Source organism: Leucoraja erinacea, chromosome 13 (genome assembly GCF_028641065.1).
Source record: "Leucoraja erinacea ecotype New England chromosome 13, Leri_hhj_1, whole genome shotgun sequence".
In the NCBI taxonomy this organism is placed as follows: domain Eukaryota; kingdom Metazoa; phylum Chordata; class Chondrichthyes; order Rajiformes; family Rajidae; genus Leucoraja; species Leucoraja erinaceus.
In genome coordinates this window covers 9,352,376-9,375,419 of record NC_073389.1, presented here as the reverse complement: position 1 = coordinate 9,375,419, position 23,044 = coordinate 9,352,376, and positions in this window count along the sequence as shown.

The window sequence follows — 23,044 nt, the reverse complement described above, 5'->3', positions numbered from 1 at the left end:
TCCCGGGATATTCAATATTCAGGAGGGATAGAGAGAAAGGAAAAGGAGGTGGGGTAGTGTTGCTGGTTAGAGAGGAGATTAACGCAATGGAAAGGAAGGACATTAGTTTGGAGGATGTGGAATCGGTATGGGTAGAGCTGCGAAACAATAAGGGGCAGAAAACGCTGGTGGGTGTTGTGTACAGGCCACCTAACAGTAGTAGTGAAGTTGGGGATGGCATCAAACAGGAAATTAGAAATGCTTGCGACAAAGGCAAAGCAGTTATAATGGGTGACTTCAATCTACATATAGATTGGGTGAATCAAACTGGCAGGGGTGCTGAGGAAGAGGATTTCTTGGAATGTATACGGGATAGTTATCTAAACCAACATGTAGAGGAACCAACGAGAGAGCTGGCTATTTTAGACTGGGTATTGAGTAATGAGGAAGGGTTAGTTAGTAGTCTTGTTGTGCGTGGCCCCTTGGGCAAGAGTGACCATAATATGGTTGAGTTCTTCATTAGGATGGAGAGTGACATTGTTAATTCAGAAACAATGGTTTTGAACTTAAAGAAAGGTAACTTTGAGGGTATGAGACGTGAATTGGCCAAGATTGACTGGCAATTAATTCTAAAAGGGTTGACGGTGGATATGCAATGGAAGGCATTTAAAGACTGCATGGATGAACTCCAAAAATTGTTCATCCCAGTTTGGCAAAAGAATAAATCAGGGAAGGTAGTGCATCCATGGATAACAAGGGAAATCAGGGATAGTATCAAAGCAAAGGATGATGCGTACAAACTAGCCAGAAAAAGCAGCATACCGGAGGACTGGGAGAAATTCAGAGACCAGCAGAGGAGGACGAAGGGCTTAATTAGAAAAGGAAAAATGGATTATGAAAGAAAACTGGCAGTGAACATAAAATCTGACTGCAAAAGTTTTTATAGATATGTGAAAAGAAAGAGATTAGTAAAAACAAATGTAGGTCCCTTGCAGTCAGAAACAGGTGAGTTGATCATGGGGAACCAGGATATGGCGGACCAATTGAATAACTACTTTGGTTCCGTCTTCACTAAGGAAGACATAAATGATCTGCCGGAAATAGCAGGGGCCCGCGAGAAATTGAGTGAAATCCAGGTTAGTCGGGAAGTGGTGTTGGGTAAATTGAATGGATTAAAGGCCGATAAATCCCCAGGGCCAGATAGGCTGCATCCCAGAGTACTTAAGGAAGTAGCTCCAGAAATAGTGGATGCATTAGTAATAATCTTTCAAAACTCCTTAGATTCTGGAGTAGTTCCAGAGGATTGGCGGGTAGCAAACGTAACCCCACTTTTTAAGAAGGGAGGGAGAGAGAAAACGGGGAATTACAGACCAGTTAGCCTAACATCGGTAGTGGGGAAACTGCTAGAGTCAGTTATTAAAGATGGGATAGCAGCACATTTAGAAAGTGGTGAAATCATTGGACAAAGTCAGCATGGATTTACGAAAGGTAAATCATGTCTGACGAATCTTATAGAATTTTTCGAGGATGTAACTAGTAGCGTGGATAGGGGAGAACCAGTGGATGTGGTGTATCTGGACTTCCAGAAGGCTTTCGACAAGGTCCCACATAAGAGATTAGTATACAAACTTAAAGCACATGGCATTGGGGGTTCAGTATTGATGTGGATAGAGAACTGGCTGGCAAACAGGAAGCAAAGAGTAGGAGTAAACGGGTCCTTTTCACAATGGCAGGCAGTGACTAGTGGGGTACCGCAAGGCTCAGTACTGGGACCCCAGCTATTTACAATATATATTAATGATCTGGATGAGGGAATTGAAGGCAATATCTCCAAGTTTGCGGATGACACTAAGCTGGGGGGCAGTGTTAGGTGTGAGGAGGATGCTAGGAGACTGCAAGGTGACTTGGATAGGCTGGGTGAGTGGGCAAATGTTTGGCAGATGCAGTTTAATGTGGATAAATATGAGGTTATCCATTTTGGTGGCAAAAACGGGAAAGCAGATTATTATCTAAACGGTGGCCGATTGGGAAACGGGGGAGATGCAGCGAGACCTGGGTGTCATGGTACACCAGTCATTGAAGGTAGGCATGCAGGTGCAGCAGGCAGTAAAGAAAGCGAATGGCATGTTGGCCTTCATAGCAAGAGGATTTGAGTATAGGAGCAGGGAGGTTCTACTGCAGTTGTATAGGGTCTTGGTGAGACCACACCTGGAGTATTGCGTGCAGTTTTTGGTCTCCAAATCTGAGGAAGGACATTATTGCCATAGAGGGAGTGCAGAGAAGGTTCACCAGACTGATTCCTGGGATGTCAGGACTGTCTTATGAAGAAAGACTGGATAGACTTGGTTTATACTCTCTAGAGTTTAGGAGATTGAGAGGGGATCTTATAGAAACTTACAAAATTCTTAAGGGGTTGGACAGGCTAGATGCAGGAAGATTGTTCCCGATGTTGGGGAAGTCCAGGACAAGGGGTCACAGCTTAAGGATAAGGGGGAAATCCTTTAAAACCGAGATGAGGAGAAACTTTTTTCACACAGAGAGTGGTGAATCTCTGGAACTCTCTGCCACAGAGGGTAGTTGAGGCCAGTTCATTGGCTATATTTAAGAGGGAGTTAGATGTGGCCCTTGTGGCCAAGGGGATCAGAGGGTATGGAGAAAAGGCAGGTACGGGATACTGAGTTGGATGATCAGCCATGATCATATTAAATGGCGGTGCAGGCTCGAAGGGCCGAATGGCCTACTCCTGCACCTAATTTCTATGTTTCTATGTTTCTTCCTCCAGCCCTCCCTCACGACCAATGGGGCATCTCCCTCTGATGCTGTGTCAGACACAGCAGAAAGGGCTGCTTTGCTGCCTTCAAAAGTGAAGGATGGGGTGGTGGTGGGGACATATATTACCATCCTGGTTTCCTCCTCCAGGAGTCTCACATACAGGGCTACCTCCTCCTGCATTATCACCTCCAGTGGCATCACCTCCTGCCCCTCCTCCTCCTGGGTGGGCAACACCTGCATGGCAGGTTTTATTTATGGTTGTGCCCTCCCCCTGCGCTGCTGCCTTTTTGGTGCCATCTCTTAAAGCACAAGTCTCCTCTCCAAAAAACTCTCCAGCTATGAATCAACATGCCTTGGAGTGACAGAGGTGACGTTCTGCTGTTTGAAACACATGTCTACCTTTGGTTTAAACCAGCATCTGCAATTCATTTCTACACAACTACAACTCTATGACTGCAGCTGGCAGATCGATCCAAAAGAACTGAACAAATACGATGCATAGAGTTTAGGAAGGAACTGCAGATGCTGGTTTACACCAAAGATAGACAGAAAATACTGGACAAACTCAGCTGGTCAGACAGCATCTCTGGAGAAAAGGAAGAGGTGACATTTCAGATCAGACTAGCGAGGGCAGTGTGAGATTAAGAAGGAGGGGGTGTCGGTGTTCTTGAAGAGCAATAAAGTGGATAAATCCCAGGGACCTGACGGAATCTCTCCCAGGTTATTGAAAGAGACAAGAGGGGAGATTGCGGGAGCCTTGATGAAGATCTTTGTGTCTTCGCTAGCCATAGGTGAGGTCCTGGAGGGCTGGAGTGTTCCTAATGTTATTCCTTTGTTTAAGAATGGAAATCAAAAGAATCCAGGGAATTACATCCTAGCGAGCCTCACGTCAGTGGTAGGGAAACTATTGATGAGGTTTCTTTGTGATTGGATTTACTCCTGTTTGGAAGAGAATATATTAATTAGGGACAGTTAGCATGCCTATGTACATGCAAGCTGTGTCTTACCAGCTGGATTATATAGAGGTGACGAAGGTGATCGGTGAGGGTGGGGCGGTGGATGTTGTCTACAGGGATTTTAGTAAGACATTTGATAAAGTCCTCCATGGTAGGCTGATCCAGAAGATTAAGATGCACAGGATTAATAGTGACTTGATTGCATGGATTCAGAACTGTTACTGATAGAAGACAGAGGTTATTGTGGAAGGACAATATTCAGGGTGGAGGTCTGTGACCAGTGGAATTCTGCAGGGATCTGTGTTGGGACTACTGCTTTTTGTGATATATATGAAGACTTGGACATAAACATAGATGGGTTAGTTAGTAATTTTGCAGATGACACCAAGATTGCTGGGGTTGCAGACTGTGAGGAAGGTTGTCAAAATATACAAATATAGATCAGCTACAGAAATGGGCGGAAAAATGGCAAATGGAGTTTAATCCAAGCAAGTGTGAGGAATTGCACTTTTGGAGATCAAATGTAAGGGGAAAATAGAAAGTTAATGGCATGACCCTTACAGCATTGGAGTTGTTGTCTATAACCCCATGAAAATAGATAGAGTGGTCCAGAAGGCATATGGTATGCTTGTTTTCATAGGTCAGGAAATTGAGTATAAGAGTGAAGAAGTCATGAACTTTGGACATTGGTTGGGCTGCACCTTGAGTATTGTGTGCAGCTCTAGTCGTCCCATTACGGGGAGGATGTGGAGGTTTTGGAAAGGGTACAGAGGAGGTTTACCAGAATTATGCCTGGATTAGGGAGTATTAGCTTCAGGGAGAGGTTGGAGAGATTTGGATTGTTTTCTCTGGAATTTTGGAGGTTACCGGGAGACCTGATAAAAATATATAAAATTATGTGAGGTATAGATAGGATAGACAGTCAGAATCTTTTTCCTAGGATAGAAAAAAATCAGATACTAGAGGCCATAGCTTTAAGATGGGAAGGGAAAATTTAAAGGATATGTGTTGTGAGTGGTGAGTGCCTGGAATGCACTACTGCGGGGTGGTGTTTGAAGCACATACAGTAGTGGCATTTAAAATATCCATATGGATATGCAGGGTTTGAAGTGCAGGCAAATAAGTGATGAATTTAGCATCATGTTCAGCTCAGGCATAGTGGGTCAAAGGACCTGTTCTTGTGCTGTACTATTCTATGTTCTATAAAATTAAAAATGGGAAATGAAATACGTTGCTGGTGAATTCAAATAGTTGCAAGGAACGTATATACAGTGTGGGTAGCGTTTCGCCAGCAGACCTGCTGAAAAGCTGTGATTATTGAATAAAAGGTAGACAAAAGTGCAGGAGAAACACAACGGGTTAGGCAGCATCTATGGAGCGAAGGAAATAGGCAACGTTTCGGGCCGAAACCCTTCTTCAGACTGATGAGGGGTGGGGGGGAGAAGAAAGGAGAAAGGAAGAGGAGGAGTCAGAGGGATGAGGGAGAGCTGAGAAGGGGAGGAGACAGCAAGGGCTACCGGAAATTGGAGAAGTCAATGTTCATGCCGCTAGGGTGCAAAATGCCCAAGCGGAATAGGTGGTGCTCACTCTAGCCATGGAGGAGGTGCATCTCCTCCAACCTCATCTATTGCATCCGCTGATCTAGATGTCAGCTGATCTACATCGGTGAGACCAAGTGTAGGCTTGGCGATCGTTTCGCCGAACACCTCTGCTGGTCCGCATTAACCAACCTGATATCCCTGTGGCTCAGCACTTCAACTCTCCCCTCCCATTCCGAATCCGACCTTTCTGTCCTGGGTCTCCTCCATGGCCAGCACTTTTGTCTACCTTTGATTTTCCAGCATCTGCAGTTCCTTCTTGAATATTGTTGAATATATATAGGCTATGTGCAGCTGTGCTCAACAAGGTTAATTACTAGAATGCATCTCAAGGGCATTTGATCACACATCAAAATAGATTATTCTAACCTTTTAAATCTTTCTGGTAAAAATCAATTGTGGAATATTTTGTGCAGCACTAAATGTCTGTTCTTGAAAAGGACAACAATATACTAGGAAGGGTAATGATGAGGTGATAAAGATGATTTCCTGACTATTAAGGAGATAAACGCAATCTTTCTGCAGAGATTTTAAGGAAAGATTGAAGGAGATCTAATCCAGGTCTTTAAAATGTTGAAAGGCATGCATGTTAGCAGGTTATGTAACTTATACTTTGATTGCAGGATAATCACATTGATACAAAATTAAAAACCTCCAGCATGCCCAGGGATCAGAGAAAAAATAGAGAACAAGATAGGTGCAATCAATGCCCATCAAATTCAATTGCCATGATTCAATATTAGTTTAGTTTAGTGTAATTTAGAGATACAGTGTGAAAACAGGCCCCACGTCCCACAGAGTCCATGCCAAACAGCGAACCCCGCACACTAAAGGGCCTGTCCCACTTGGCAATTTTTTTCGGCGACTGCCTGCATCATTGACTGATCACCAAAGAAAATTTGTGGTGTGACGCAGTGTGACGACCTATTGATGTCAGGTGTCGCAACATTTTTTTTGTAGCCGCTAGATTTTGAAATGTTCAAAACCTTTCGGTGACCCTGATACGTCAGTCAATGACGCCGGCAGTCGCCGAAAAAATCACCAAGTGGGACAGGCCCTTAACACTGTCCTACACACACTGGGGACAATTTACGTTTGTATCAAGCCAATTAACCTACAAACCTGTACATCTTTGGAGTGTGGGAGGAATCCAGAGATCTTGGAGAAAACCCACGCAAGTCACGGGGAGAACATAAAAACTCTGTACAGACAGCACCTGTGGTCAGGATCGAAAAGGAGTTGCAAAAGGAGTTGAGTATAGGAGCAGAGAGGTTCTACTGCAGTTGTACAGGGTCTTGGTGAGACAACACCTAGAGTATTGCGTACAGTTTTGGTCTCCATATCTGAGGAAGGACATTATTGCCATAGAGGGAGTGCAGAGACGGTTCACCAGACTGATTCCTGGGATGTCAGGACTGTCTTATGAAGAAAGACTGGATAGACTTGGTTTATACTCTCTAGAATTTAGAAGATTGAGAGGGGATCTTATAGAAACTTACAAAATTCTTAAGGGTTTGGACAGGCTAGATGCAGGAAGATTGTTCCCGATGTTAGGTAAGTCCAGGACAAGGGGTCACAGCTTAAGGATAAAGGGAAAATCCTTTAAAACCGAGATGAGAAGAACTTTTTTTACACAGAGAGTGGTGAACCTCTGGAACTCTCTGCCACAGAGGGTAGTCGAGGCCAGTTCATTGGCTATATTTAAGAGGGAGTTAGATGTGGCCCTTGTGGCTAAGGGGATCAGGGGGTATGGAGAGAAGGCAGGTACGGGATACTGAGTTGGATGATCAGCCATGATCATATTGAATGGCGGTGCAGGCTCGAAGGGCCGAATGGCCTACTCCTGCACCTAATTTCTATGTTTCTATGTTTCTATGAACCCTGGTGTCTGGTGCTGTTAAGCAGCAATTCTACTGTGGCGCCACCATGCCGCCATTGTTGAATATTATTGTGCCAATATTGTTGAATAATTTCCCATCCAGGAGAGTGTGAGATGAATCTCAAAAGATAATCCTTGGTTTCTTATTTGCTTCTAAGTTTGTTTATTCTTATCCTTCCAGAGATTGAATAATCAGGGTGATGTACAGAAATAGTTTTTGCAGCAACCAGCATAGTAAGCACAGCAGCCTGTTATGATTTTACATTTTATCTTTCTGTTTTCCTTTGCAACTTGATGTAATGATACGTGCACCAATGTATGCCTTGTATACATCAAGCTGGGCCAATAAGCAAAGAAAACCTGATGAACAACAAGCATGTGATCCTTTTCATAAGCATACTTTATTAGCCAAGTCTGTTTTGCAATAGATGAGGAATTTGATTTGCCATATAGTCATACCAATAAAAAGCAACAGAACACACAAAATACATTTTAACATGAACATCCACCACAGTGACTCCTCCACATTCCTCACTGTGATGGAAGGCGGAAAAAAGTTCAATCTCTCCCTTCTTTGTCCTCCAGCGGTGGGGGCCTCTAACCTTCCGTTGAGGAGACGATCTTACCCCCATAGCCGGTGGTGGGCCTTCTCGTTGGGGCGATCAAGCTCCTGCATTGGTGGGGGAGGAGGAATCCCAGCTCCTCCGCACCAGGCGATCTACCCCGGGTCGGGGCTAGTCGAACTTCGTACGGTTTTTGGAGCTTCCCGACGTCGGTCTCAACCCGAGTCTGTGAGCTCCTTGATGTTAAAGTCCGCAGGCCGCGGTTGGTGCATCGTACCTAGGCTCCGATGATAAGTCCACGCCCCGCGATGGGGCCCAAAGTCAGTCCCGAGCAAGGCCGCCAGCTCCACGATGTTAGGTCGCAGTGACTACCTGATACAACCCAGAAAACAATCGCATATCCGGCAAGGTAAGAGATTGAAGAAAAGTTTACCCCAACCCATCCCCCACATAAAACAAACCAGAGAACATTAACACAAACTTTTTAAACACACTAAAAATAACAAGAAAAAGACGAAAAGACTGTAGGCGAGGCTGCCATCGAGGCGCCACCTGGTGGATTATTTTGAAACAGTTATATGACAAAGAGTGATGAAGACCATTAACGGAGTATGATGCCTATACCTGAAACCCATATGTGACCCTTTAGACATACAAATAGTGTTTTCCTTCATAAACCTACATACTCACTACAGAGGACCTGTGTAGGAAGGAACTGCAGCTGCTGGTTTAAACCGAAGATAGACACAAAATGCTGGAGTAACTCAGTGGACAGGCAGCATTTCCGGAGAGAAGGAATGGGTGACGTTTCAGTCTGTAGAAGGATCTTGACCCGAAACGTCACCCATTCCTTCTCTCCAGAGATGCTGCCTGTCCCGCTGAGACTCCGGCATTTTGCGTCCATCTACAGCAGAGGACTTTCTGTGCAGCATCTATTATGTGAACCAAAAATGGTCCTTCTGAACCCAGACTCCATTGACCCGGCCCAACCCAAGCCTGGCTGGGCCACCCACCTGACTCCCAACTAAAATGCCCCGGGATATGTTCTCTCCAGGCCTCTGCCACCTCCTCCTGAGGTCCCTCCTATCACCATGGCATGATCACAGATCCTCCTCCACTAGGTTCATTCAAACTTCTTTAACCTGATTTAGTGGCTTATCTGAGACCATGACTGAAACATATATTGTCAAAACTCCAATTTAGTCCAATGGACGGCATCTGACCTGGTTGTAAACTTTAATGTAATAGCTTTGAAACATTTATTTCAAACAAATTACTTTAACATCTCTCTTCAGTTTGCTAAATCTGATGATTCTCTTTATATAAAGGCATTCAGCAGTTAAGATACATTTGTTTAGTTTAGAGATTAGTGGGTGGCCATGGTGGCGCAGCGATAGAGCTGCTGCCTTCCAGAGCTTGCAGCGCCAGAAACAGAGGTTCGATCCCGACTACGGGTGCTGCCTGTACGGAGTTTGTACGTTCTCCCCATGATCACGTGGGTTTTCTCCGATATCTTCGGTTTCCTCCCACACGTACAGGTATGTAGGCTTGGTGTATGTGTAAATTGTCCCTAGTCTGTGTAGGATAGTGTTAATGTGTGGGAATCGCTGGTGAGTGCGGACTCGGTGGCCTGATTCCACGCTGTATCTCTAAACTAAACTAAAAGCAGAAACAGGCCCTTCGGCCCAGCGATCCCTGCGTATTAACACTATTCTACACACACTGACGACAATTTACACTTATATCAAGCCAATTAACCTACAAACCTGTACGTATTTGGAGTGTGGGAGGAAACCAAAGATGTTGGAGAAAATTCACGCGGTCACGGGGAGAGCGTACAAACTCCGTACAGACAGCACCCGTAGTCAGGATTGAACTCGGGTCTCCGCCGCTGCAAGCGATGTAATGCAGCAACTCTTCTGCTGCGCCACCAAGCCGACTTGTTTATGATACCCTCAGTTATAGGTTTAACCTGAGAGACAACGAGCCATTGAGTCTTTAAAGAGCATTATCTGCAATCATGAGAAAAGTCAGCAGATATCTTCATAGATCATCAGCAACAATCAGCTTTTACTGGATTGATTAAGGGCCAAATAAATGCAGATCTTTGTATTTCTGGCAGTGGGTCAGTTATTGGCACACTTGACTCTGACACAAATTTGTAGGTTACGTTGCACTTCTGAGATGAGAGTAAAGGAAACTTGGCTTGTAATATGGTATGAAGGGAGATATGCCAACTTTCAGAAGAGATGGTAAAGCAAGGTTTTTATCTACACCTACAGATAAATAATTTTTGCAGATATTTCTTGATGATCAGAATGCTAATAACCACAGCATTTCTGGACAACATTGATTTCTCAGTCAGCAGGTGATCTGGTCAATATCATTGTGCTTATGATTGTGGCAACTTACTCTTATGGTTGCTGCCATACTTTGTACTCCACAAAAATGATTGCACTTCAAAAGTACATCGTTGATTGAAAAAATTTGGTGAAGCCTGGAGGTCTGGTAGGTGCTATACCTTTGTGTTTTTATCTCATCAACTTTACCACTAACTTTACACTGTTCCCAAATTCTCTGGCACCTCTATTCCCTTCTGTATTCCCGTGTCTCCATCACAGCAAATTGGAGGAACAGCACCTTGTATTCCATGTGTGCGCTTTACACCAAAATGGTGAAGAAGGGTCATGCCCCAAAATGTCACCCGTTCTGTCTCAACAGAGATGCTGCCTGTCCTGCTGAGTTACTCCAGCATTTTGTGTCTATCTTCGGTGTAAACCAGCATCTGCAGTTCCTTCCTGCACATCTTGGGCTTTTTTAATTTAGAGGGAGTTTTTGAAGAATTTGGTTCAATTAACTTTAAAAAACGAGCTAGAATGTGTTGCTATTTACAGAGCCCTCATAATTGGTCCACGTCTATGTTTGGAGATACAGGGAGGAAACAGGCCCTTCGGTCCACCGAGTCTGCACCGACCAGCGATCCCCGCACATTATCACTGTTCTACACACATTAGGGACAATGTTATATTTATAACCAAGCCAATTAACTTACAAATCTATACGATACGTCTTTGGGGTGTGGGACAAAACCGAAGATCTCGGAGTAAACCCACGCAGCTCACCGGGAAAACGTACAAGCTATAGTCAGGATCGAACCCGGATCTCTGACTCTGTAAGGCAGTAGTTCGACCGCTATGCCACTGTGCCACCGTGATAAGGATGGTGTGATCTGGGGTTCCATAGGGCAGTCCCGTAGGTTCAATCACCTTCTACAACTTCCTTGTTGACCTTCCCTCAATCATGTCAGAATGAGGGATATTTTATGGGTGGGTTTTATACTGACCTGTGAAATAGCAGATATATCTCACAAACTAACACTACGGCTTAGGATATTCTTTTCTCCTCTATCTTGACTACTCTCATTTTGTAGCAATGTTACAAAATTTTGAGATTTAAAAAATCAAGTCTGTAATTTATCCCATCAGATAAAGCATAAAGTTTTAATTCGACCTAATTCACGCATATTAAAACATTTTGGAAATTAGCATCTTGTTCCCTATTGATTTTCTATGGACATAACCGCGTGCTGTCAAAAGGTCATAACCTTCTTAAAAATAAGAGAACTGAATGATTTCAGTTATGGGATTCATTCTGAATAGGGCTTGGATCCCGCAAATAATTAGTTAGTTCAATAGCAAATTTCAAACTTCTTCTACAATTTCTTAATAAATGATTCCTTGTTGACCTTCCCTCCAAGTGGGATCATGTTTAGAATGAGGGATATGTTCAATTTGTAAAAAGCCCAAATGAAATACTTTTATGGGTGGGTTTTATACTGACCTGTGAAATAGCAGATATATCTCACAAACTAACACTACGGCTTAGGATATTCTTTTCTCCTCTATCTTGACTACTCTCATTTTCTGTCCTATTCTGCTAAATTTGAAAATAGAAGTCGTACGTAAACTGTATTATCGCATTATGTATTAGATACTTATGTTCTACGTTATTGTACTTACTTACTTCTAATTTAAAAAAAAAAATATATATATATATATATTTTTTTTTTTTTCTTTTAATATAAAAAAAAAGAAATAGCAGAGAAGTGGAGCTATTAATGGAGGACATGTCACTGTGGACCCTAGTGATCTGTAGCGCTGTGGAGCCAATCAGAATCATAATGTATTCAGATAGCAAGTCAACATATGGGTGTCTGGAAGAAAAAGCAATTGTTTGCTCTAGTTACACTAATATTTCCTAGCAAGTTTTGGCCCACGTGAACTAACATGAAACTTAAAATTGTTCCAATCAGTGCAACAGTAATAAATAAAATGAAAGCAGTGAGCGACCAAATTAAAGTTGCTAAATTCTTGATGAGAGAAAGGTACTGACAATATAAAGGAATCAGGGGATTAGAAGTGCACGCCCATTTGTTTAACTGAAGACTAAAGGCTGCAAATGACCTAGATGAATAAAAGATAATTTATGTCAAATTAAGATTCCTTAAGTGTTTATAATTTTTTAAGTGTTTGTGTTTTTTCATTAATAATTATAAACATTCAGATTTTTCAATGAGTTGTTACAGTTTCTGAAAGCGACCAAAGAGATAGTCAGAAATAATCAATGTGTAGGAAAGAACTGCAGATGCTGGTTTAAACCGAATATAGACACAAAAAGCTGGAGTAACAGCGGGTCAGGCAGCATCTATGGAGAAAAGGAATAGGTGATGTTTCGGTTTGAGACCCTTCTTCAGACAGTGAGTCGGGGGACAGGGAAACGAGAGATATAGGCAGTGATGTAGAGAACTACAGAACAAATGAATGAAAGATATGCAAAAAAGTCATGATGATTAAGGAAACAGGCTGTGTTAGCTGTGTGCTTTGTGAAAACGAGTACAGACAATGAAATTCAGCAAGACGACTTTGAAGCTGGTATGGTGGGGGAGAGACGGAGGGAGAGGGGATGCAGGGATTACTTGAAGTTAAAGAAATCAATATTCATACCATTGGATTGTAAACTATGCAAGCAAAATATGAGGTGCTGTTCCTCCAATTTGCGTTTGGCCTCACTCTGACAATGGAGGAGGCCCAGGACAGAAAGGTCAGTGTGGGAATGGGAATGGGAATTAAAGTGTTTGGCAACCGGAACATCAAGTTCCTCAACAGATCTGCCTAACTGTTGGAGCTTAGTTACCGTGCCCTCCATTATGTTTGGGACAAAGACCCATCATTTATTTATTTGCCTCTGTACTCCACAATTTGAGATTTGTAATAGAAAAAAATCACATGCGGTAAAGGTGCACATTGGCAGATTTTATTAAAGGGTATTTTTATACATTTTGGTTTCACCATGTAGATATTACAGCTGTGCTTATACATAGTCCCCTCCATTTCAGGGCACCATAATGTTCGGGACACATGGCTTCATAGGTATTTGTAATTGCTCAGGTGCGTTTAATTGCCTCCTTAATACGGGTATAAGAGAGCTCCCAGCACCTAATCTTTCCTCCACTTTCCATCACCTTTGGAAACTTTTATTGTTATCAACATGAGGACCAAAGTTGTGCCGATGAAAGTCAAAGAAGCCATTATGAGACTGAGAAACAAGAATAAAACTGTTTGAGACAAATGTTTGGAACATCATTAAGAAAAAAGAGACAGAAGAATTCGCTCTATAGTAAAGAACACCTATCCGACAGATCAGAAACACTCTTCAGGAGTCAGCTGTGGATTTGTCAATGGCCAGTCGGCAGAAGACTTCATGAACAGAAGTACAGAGACTGCACTGCAAGAAGCAAACCACTGGTTAGCCGCAAAAATATGATGGCCAGGTTACAGTTTGCCAAGAAGTACTTAAAAGAGCAACCACAGTTCTGGAAAAAGGTTTTGTGGACAGATGAGACGAAGATGAACTTATATCAGAGTGATGGCAAGAGCACAGTATGGAGGAGAGAAGGAACTGCCCAAGATCCAAAGCATACCACCTCATCTGTGAAACACGGTGGTGGGGGTGTTATGGCCTGGGCATGTATGGTGGCTGAAGGTACTGGCTCACTTATCTTCATTGATGATACAACTGCTGATGGTAGTAGCACAATGAATTCTGAAGTGTATAGACACATCCAATCTGCTCAAGTTCAAACAAATGCCTCAAAACTCATTGGCCAGCGGTTTATTCTACAGCAAAACAATGATCCCAAACATACTGATAAAGCAACAAAGGATTTTTTCAAAGCTAAAAAATGGTAAATTCTTGAGTGGACGATGTATAAACTCTGCTGTGATTTCTACATGGTGAAACCAAAATGTTTAAAAATGTCCTTTATTAAAATCTGACAATGTGCACTTTAACCACGTGTGATTTTTTTTTTTCTATTACAAATCTTAAATTGTAGTGCGCAGAGGCAAATAAATAAATGATGGGTCTTTGTCCCAAACATTATGTAGGGCACTGGGAGGAATAAAACTGGGAAAATTTGCTGATAATTATCACTAAGTAGGATGTACGCTCATGCAGAGAAATCTAGACAAAATTCAGGCAGTGACCACAATGACAATTCATGCTACACAAGTGGCAGGTGAAGACCATCTCCAACAAGACTATGCCTTCACCAGCCGACAGTCACCATCATTCCAGAATTCTTTGCTTATTTCCACACTATTATGACTTGAAAATATATTCCCGTCCCTTCACTGTTGGGTCTAGGTCCTACACTCCCTGCCAGGCAGCATTTACAATATGCAGACTACAATGATTTAGTAATATTACTTGCGGACAGTTTCCTGAGGACAATTAGCGGTAAGAAATAAATGCTGGTCTTGCCAGTGAAACCTATACCCCATGAAAGAATTAAAAATATTCTGCAGCTCAGTAACTCCTTGTCAACGTTTAAATGTTTTGAAATGCAACGGATAGACTAGATAAAAGTAACACAATTACTCGAAGTTGATTAACGGTTGTAACAGGATGAAAGAAGTTATGCCTGATTGGCGAAGGTTATGAAGGAGATTGCGGAATTGTTTCTTAAGTATATTTGTATGAAGGAATATTTTGTTGCATCTTGATTAATTTTCACTCAGGAGACTAAGTGAAGTGGTAGATGGTGCATGGAGCAGTATGATAGGGAGAATGTTATCTCCAGCTGAAGTTTTTTTTTTAATGCTCTAAATGATTCCAACAGGAGATAGATTACTAGGTCCGATTTGAAGTTATTTATAGACTATCATGGACTATGCAATATAGAGGCTATATTACCAGAGAAAAGAGTCAATAAATTACTCGAACTCAAGGCTCCAGTAAGTTATGATCAGTGTCACAGGAATGTTACTACATTGTGATCTTAACATCAATCACATCATTCCCTTTGCTCTCAACAACTTATTTTATGTTATGTTATGAACCTGTCAAGAAATTCAGTCAGCTTTATAAATGGGCAAGTTTTTCATGCAAAACTGCACCATTGGCTGCTTGATTGAGATCAAGTCAGTAACAGCCAGCTGTATTAACATAAGAGTGAAGTGAGTGCCGAGCTGTTGCTCTGGAATCAAGAGAATGAACAGGCTGTTATGTTGGCCAAAGACAATTTGTTAGGATTGACCATACTGGAAAGACATAAATTAGTTTTCTAGAATTTGGATTATTGGGGTGCTCTTAATACATTTTATTGCATAACCTACATGGAAGGAACAGATTTTAAAGGATTCTTAAAGCACCGGCTGATCTCTCGTTGGAAAAAATCTTAATTTTCTCTATACCTCAGGTGAACCCTGTTCTTTTAAAACCATGGCATTAAACATCCCCAATGAATCTTGATGTTTGTTTACTTGTTGTATGGTGCTCTGTTAGTTTGCAATAGTTTAGGAAGAAAATTGTTTGTGCTCCCCCCGCTTGTGGCCATCTCTTCGCAGCATTTTGGAGGGAATGATGGCTTCATTGAACTAAGCCGTTGTCACGACAAAGCACATGAATGGCCAGGCCGAATAATTGCCTAACTCAACTGTGGAAGAAGGAACTGTAGATACTGGTTTACACAGAAGATAGACACAAAATGATGGAGCAACTCAGCAGGACAGGTGGCATCTCTGGATAGAAGGAATGGATGACGTTTCAGGTCAAGTCAGGTTCACATCACCCATTCCTTCTACCCCGAGATGCTGCCTGTCCCGCTGAGTTACTTCAGCATTTTGTGTCTATCTTCTGCCTAACACAACCACTAGACATTGTGCTTCCGCCTAAGATTGTCACATTAAACGTGGCATGTTAAATTCAAGGAGAGATAAAGTTGTGCAAAGGCTGTTCTGTTTGTTTAAAATGTCTTAATTGATATGTGCAGATTCCTTGTAACACAATACAATGACAAATTGCTCACTGCATGTCCAGAGTCAAGAGTGGTTTATTGTCATGTCATATTCATAGAACAATGAAATTCTCACTCACAACAGAATATGTAAACATCGTAAACATTTTACAGAATATGTAAACATTGTAAATATATGTAAAAATTGTACACTGTAAACAATATAATGAACAAGAAAAAAAAAGATTGATGTGTATACATACACATACTCACATACACACACACACACACATATATATATATATATATATATATACACATGCACAGATAAAATAAACAATAATAATATATTATTATATTATATTATATAAAATATAACAAAATAATATTATATAATAATAATAATAATAATAATAATAATAATAATAATAATAGTCTATGTAGTTCAGAGCTTATTTTGAGGTTGTAGTGCTTAATAGCGAAATGGCTGTAGGGAAGAAGCTGGTCCTGTAGCTGGACAGTTTTCAGGCTCCTGTACCTTCTTGATATACAGACCTCAAAATAAAACTTGGTGGCTAGTATCTAGATCTTTATTGAACTCTGAAATAACTTGGTAATTTAATTTAATAATCATTTTCACTCAGGTCGACTTCATTGTTATAGTGGTGGTAACAGAACCTAGTTATAGCCATTGCATCCCAACCAAGCCAGATGATGGAGTGGAATTATGTAAGTAGCTATTCACACAAATGTATTCGAACATAAGAAATAGGAACAGAAATACATTATGTAGTCCTTCCAGCTTGCTCGGCTACTCACTAAAACCATGGCTGATCTTCCATCTCAACATCATTTTCCAACACTTTCTCCATATTTCTTTAATCCTTTGACATCCAGAAACCTGCTGAACTTGGTTTGGAATGAACTCCCTGAACTTACACATGAAGTGCTGTGGTTTCTATCAATCTTACACCAAAGTTTATAGCGGGAGAATAGGAAGATAGTGTTAACTCCACCACACCTACGTACACTGCATTTCATTCAAGGTTTATGCATCATTTTAATTATTGTTTTTAAGCTTGTAATCTGAATTATTTGGACAATCAATGTCCATGTTTCTGAAGGCAAAAAGAAAGACCGTTGTTACTTTTTGTGTTCTGTAACTGATCACATTGATAGATGAGAAAGGAAAAGATTAGTAGCCAAGTTATGCCAATACTCATTGTGTCAATCGGGAATATTAGGAGCTGTTTCATTTAAATGCTGGAGAGCAGGAAGGTCAAAAATCATGAAGCGATGAAAAGACCCAGAAGACCAGGCTTTCTCTGGAGAGGAAGACATAGTGTTAGCACTCCAGGTCAATAACTTCATTAGAACTGGAAAAAGTTAGAACTGAGGAAGTTTAAAGATGCAGTGAAATTGGAGAGGGGAGCAGAGAATGATGAGGAAGGTGTAAGGTGGGAAAACATAAAAGGGATACTAAATGATGAAAGTGATGGTAAAATGCATGGTAAAAGTGTGGTAATAGTGAGATAAAGAGCAAGAGGATCCCTTATCCAGTGTGCTAAGTCTCCACACCTCATAGTGATAAGTCTGGCAACTTGCAATAACTCAAGGCTTGGGCTTCAGTCAGAAAGATGTACAGGAAATATTATTACAAAATGTTAAACATGATCAATATAATGATACACATTGGACAACACGGTGATGCTGCAGGTACAACTGCTGTCTGACAGGGCCAGAGACCTGGGTTTGATCCTCATCTTGGGTGCTGTCTGTGTGGAGTTTGCACATTCTTCCTGAGCCAGCGTGGGTTTCCATTGGGTGTTCTGGTTTCCTCACACATCCCTAAGATGTGCAGATTTGTAGGATATGTGGCCACTGTAAATTGCCCCTTGTGTGCAGGGAGTGGGTGAGAAAATGGGATAACATAGAACATTGATGGGTGATCGATGGTCGGCATGGACTTGGTGGGCCAAAGGGCCTGTTTCCATGTTGTACCTCTGAACTCTAAACACTAACAATAATAAGGTGTCAATTGTCATTGCTCCAGAATTATTTAATCATTTCATATTTTGGAATACTATTTTTGTCATTGTTATCCTCATGTTTAGTTTCGTTTTTTTTTAGTTTAGTTTAGAGATACAGCACGGAAACAGGCCCTTCGACCCATTGTGTCCACACCAACCAGCGACCCCCTACACATTAACACTATCCTACACACAATAGGGCCAATTTACACTTATACCAAGCCAATTTACCTACATGCCTGTAAGTCTTTAGACTGTGGGAGGAAACCAAAGATCTCGGCGAAAACCCACGCGGTCACGGGGAGAATGTACAAACTCTGTACAGACAGCACCCGTAGTCGGGACCGAATCCGGCACTGTTAGCGTTGTAAGGCAGCAACTCTACCGCTGCGCCACCATGGCCGTGTCTTAGAAACATAGAAACATAGAAAATAGGTGCAGGAGTAGGCCATTCGGCCCTTCGAGCCTGCACCGCCATTCGATATGATCATGGCTGATCATTCAACTCAGTATCCCATCCCTGCCTTCGCTCCATAATCCCTGATCCCTTTAGCCACAAGGGCCACATCTAACTCCCTCTTAATATATAGTCAATGAACTGGCCTCAACTACCTTCTGTGGCAAAGAATTCCACAGATTCACCACTCTCTGTGTAAAAAATGATTTTCTCATCTCAGTCCTAAAAGACTTATCCTTAAACTGTGACCCCTAGTTCTTTGAGGAAGTAAGGGTGTACTCTCAAGTGAGCGATGCTCAGTGTTTTCTAACTCTTCATCCTTAGCCTCTCAAATGTTTAGCAGCGTTTGAAGAATCAACCAAGCCATTTTATTGTTTTCGATGAGTCGTATTATTGGCCCTTGGATATGCAGTTTGACATGTTCATTCTGTGCTACATTCAGAGAAGATATGAGAAAAACATAATTACTTTGATTGAAGTGCATTCATCATTAAAATGAAAGACAATGGGAGAGGATATTTTTTTAATCATTTGTCATCCTTCCTTCTTGAAGAATTTTAAAGTAAAAGAAAAACGAATGAATAACCTGGAGAGATTTGATCAGAATTCTGTGACTTGTATTCTAACTCACAGGAAGCCCTATTCAATTATTTCATGTGTTGGAAGGAACTGCAGATGCTGGTTTACAATGAAGATGGACACAAAATGCTGTAGTAACTCAGCGGGACAGGCAGCATTTGTGGAGAGAAGGAAAGCGTGGTGTTTCGGGTCGAGATGAAGGGTCTCGACTTGAAACGTTACCCATTCCTTCTCTCCAGAGATGCTGCCTGTCCCATTGAGTTACTCCAATATTTTCTGTCAATTATAACATGTGTTTGATTCCCTGTTTTGTCCTCTAGTCCAAATCATCTCAATTCTAAATTTCTCTTTGGTTTCAAATTGCCCCATGGCCTGGGTAATTTGCCCTCTGCTTCTCTCATCAGACCCTCCCACCCTCTGAGGTATCCCTGCATTTCCAATGGTTGTTCCTTATGCATTCCTGACTTGAATCACCCTGCCAGTAGAACACAAAGTACTGGAGTAACTCAGCAGGTCAGGCAGCATCAACGGAGAACATGGATAGGTGACATTTCGGATAGAGATCTTTCTTCAAACATCTGAAGAAGGGTATCGATCCAAAACCTTACCTATCAATGTTCGACATGGAGCTTCTGGTCATTTCCCTTGATGTCTCCCTTTCGGTCCCGCATTGTTCAAGAATTTCTCTAATTCAATGTCAGGTTATATATAAATGCAAATGCTTGAGGCATCCCTTGGATGAAGAACCACAAAAACTCCTCATTGCCTTCATCACTCTGTTGGCAGTGTGGAAAATTAATAACTTTAGGTTCCAGGACGTGCATATCTCTGAAGATTTATCCTGGGCCCACCACATTAAGCAATCATAAAAATAGCTCACAATGTCTCTAATTCCTTGGAAGATTGAGGAGATTTGGTATGTCGATGAATATTCTCTTGAATCCCTACAGGTGTATAGTAGAGAGCATATTGACTAGTTGCACCATGGCCTGCATCGGCAACTTGAACGCCTGAAATGAAGAAGGCACCACCCAGTCCATCATAGGTACTGACCTCTCAATAAGGTGGAGATCAAAGGGACATAGGAGGTGCTGCCCCGAAGAGGCAGCAAATGTCATGAAAGACCCACACCACCCTGCCAATGCTCTCATTTGATGACTATCCATCAGGATGAAGTTACAGTAAGTAGCCTGAAAACTGCCAGGCTCAAGAACAGCATCTTCCCAGCAATCATCGGGCTTTTGAACTCTGCATAGCACTAACCTCAGCAACTATAAACTTGTATGGGCACAAAATGCTGGACTAACTCTGCAGGACAGGCAGCATCTCTGGATAGAAGGAATGGGTGATTCGACTCGAGACCCTTCTTCAGACCTGACCCGAAACATTCAGTCTCGACCCAAAATATCACCCATTCCTTTTATCCAGAGATGCTGCCTGCCTCACTGAGTTACTCCAGCATTTTGTATTTATCTTCAGTGTAAACCAGCATCTGCAGTTCCTTCCTGCACAATTCCTTCATGGTCTTTGTTTGCATTAAGGACTCTGGGTATTTTATTTGCACTGGTATTATGGTTATTAATTTATTGAATTTTTGTTTATTGCATATTATGAATGTATGAATGAATGAATAAGTTTATTGGCCAAGTATTCACATACAAGGAATTTGCCTTGGTGCTCCGCCCGCAAGTGACAACATGACACACAGTGATAGTTAGGAATGACACATAAAACATTAAACATTAATAATAAAACATTATCGATAAAACATGTGAATTAAATAAAATAAGGAGGCTACAGCTACTACTCGAGCTACTACTCGTCTGGCTGTGGCAGCTTTGACAGTCTGGAGTCGCCTTCCAGAGGGAAGTGATTCAAAGAGTTTGTGGCCAGGGTGAGAAGGGTCAGAGATGATCTTACCCGCTCTATTCCTGGCCCTTGCAGTGTACAGTTCGTCAATGGAGGGAAGGTTGCAGCCAATAACCTTCTCATGCTGACCGGACGATTTGCTGCAGTCATGTGCATCATGTTCACAGGCCTGTTATGCTGCTGCTAGTGAGAATTTAATTGCTCCATAGTCGGTACAGGTGCACAACCTTTTATCCGAAAGCCTTGGGACCAGACACTTGTCGGATTTCGGACATTTTCGGATTTCAGAATGGAAGATTTTTAGCGTAGATTAGGTAGGTAGCGCGGGCGGCTTGAAAAGTCTGGAGCAGCTGCCTCCTCCCCGGAGACCGGGAGAATCATTGCATAAATGTTAGTCAGTTAGTTTGGAGGGATTTTATGTGGTGGTGGTGGTGTAGGGGTGAAGGGGGAAACTTTAATTCTTAGTCCCCTACCTACCTGGTCGGCGACTCCCAACCTCGCGGAGCTGGGGGCTCCGTCCGGCCGCGGGCGGCGCCGGTTGTGGCTCCGACCCCGGCAACTCTACCCCTGGCTGCGAGGCGCTCCAAATCCAGCGCGGCCCGCGGCCGGACGTCCCAGCTCCGAGAATGTCGGGAGTCGGCGGCATCGCAGCCAAAGATCCTAGAGGAGCTCCGCTATAGGATCTTTGGTCGCAGCGCTGGGATACCAGCGGGGAGCGAGCAATGCCTTACCGGGTCGCCGTGCGGCAAGCTCCGGAGCGCTGTGGCCGCCTTCTTCCAACATTCGCGGAGCGTCGCTGGATTTGGAGCCGCGGAGCTGGGGGCTCCGTCCAGCCGCGGGCGGCGCCGGTTGGAGCTCCGACCCCAGCAACTCTACCCCTGGCTGCGCGGCTCCAAATCCAGCGACGCTCCGCGATGTTGTGTGTCGGCGGCCACAGCGCTCCGGAACTTGCCGCACGGCGACCCGGTAAGGCATTGCCCGCTCCCCGCTGGTATCCCAGCGCTGTGACGCCGCCGACTCCCGACATTCACGGAACTGGGGCGTCCGGCCGCGGGCCGCGCTGGATTTGGAGCGCCTCGCAGCCAGGGGTAGAGTTGCCGGGGCCGGAGCTACAACCGGCGCCGCCCGCTGCCCCACCGGCCACAGCGCTGCGGAGCTTACTGCACGGCGACCTGGTAAGGCATTGACCGCTCCCCGCCTCTCCGACCAGGTAGGGGACTAAGAATTAAAGTTTACCCCTTCACCCCCCTTCACATAAAAGCCCTCCAAACTAACTGACTAACATTTAAGCAATGATTTACAGATGTTTAAGCGTCTCCCGGTCTCCAGGGAGGAGGCAGCCGCTACAGTAGTACAGACCTGGGTTGACCGTGGGTCGTTTTGGGTCAGGTTTGGCGCCAAACGCGAGCTTTGGTGCGCAGACGACATCTGGAAAAAATGGCCGGTTTTCGGAGCTTTTCGGTTTCTGGAACACCGGATAAAAGGTTGTGCACCTGTACTTATAACAATTAAATACTCTTGACTTGACTCTCGGTACTGAGAAACTATACATATATCTATTTGAAATTTTGATTGCCTGAAATTTTATCTATTCCTTCCACAGTTTATAGCTTGTGACATTTTTGTTTATTTCTTGATTCATCGGCAACTTGGAGCTGCTTTGAAATAATTTGTTCCTGCGGATTAATAATTTCAGTGGTGTTACCTGTTTACATTTCCTGTAAATGGACGAATTAACACAATTATTCAGTTTGGGTTAACAATGCATACTTTGATGATATAATAATAATAATAATTTTATTTATAGAGCACTTTAAAAACAAACATAGCTGCAACAAAGTGCTGTACATCACTAATCATTGACAAAAAAGTACACACACACCAAAAATAACAATAAAAAAAAATAGTAGGAAAAGACATGTAAAATAAAGAAACATCAAAAACATATGGGAAATTTACCAGAAAAAAAGGAGTGTGGTCATTCCACCCTGATGACCAATGTATATATAAATTGCTGAGAAAAATCAGAAAGTTCAAATAACATACAAAGTGTAAATACTTCCAAA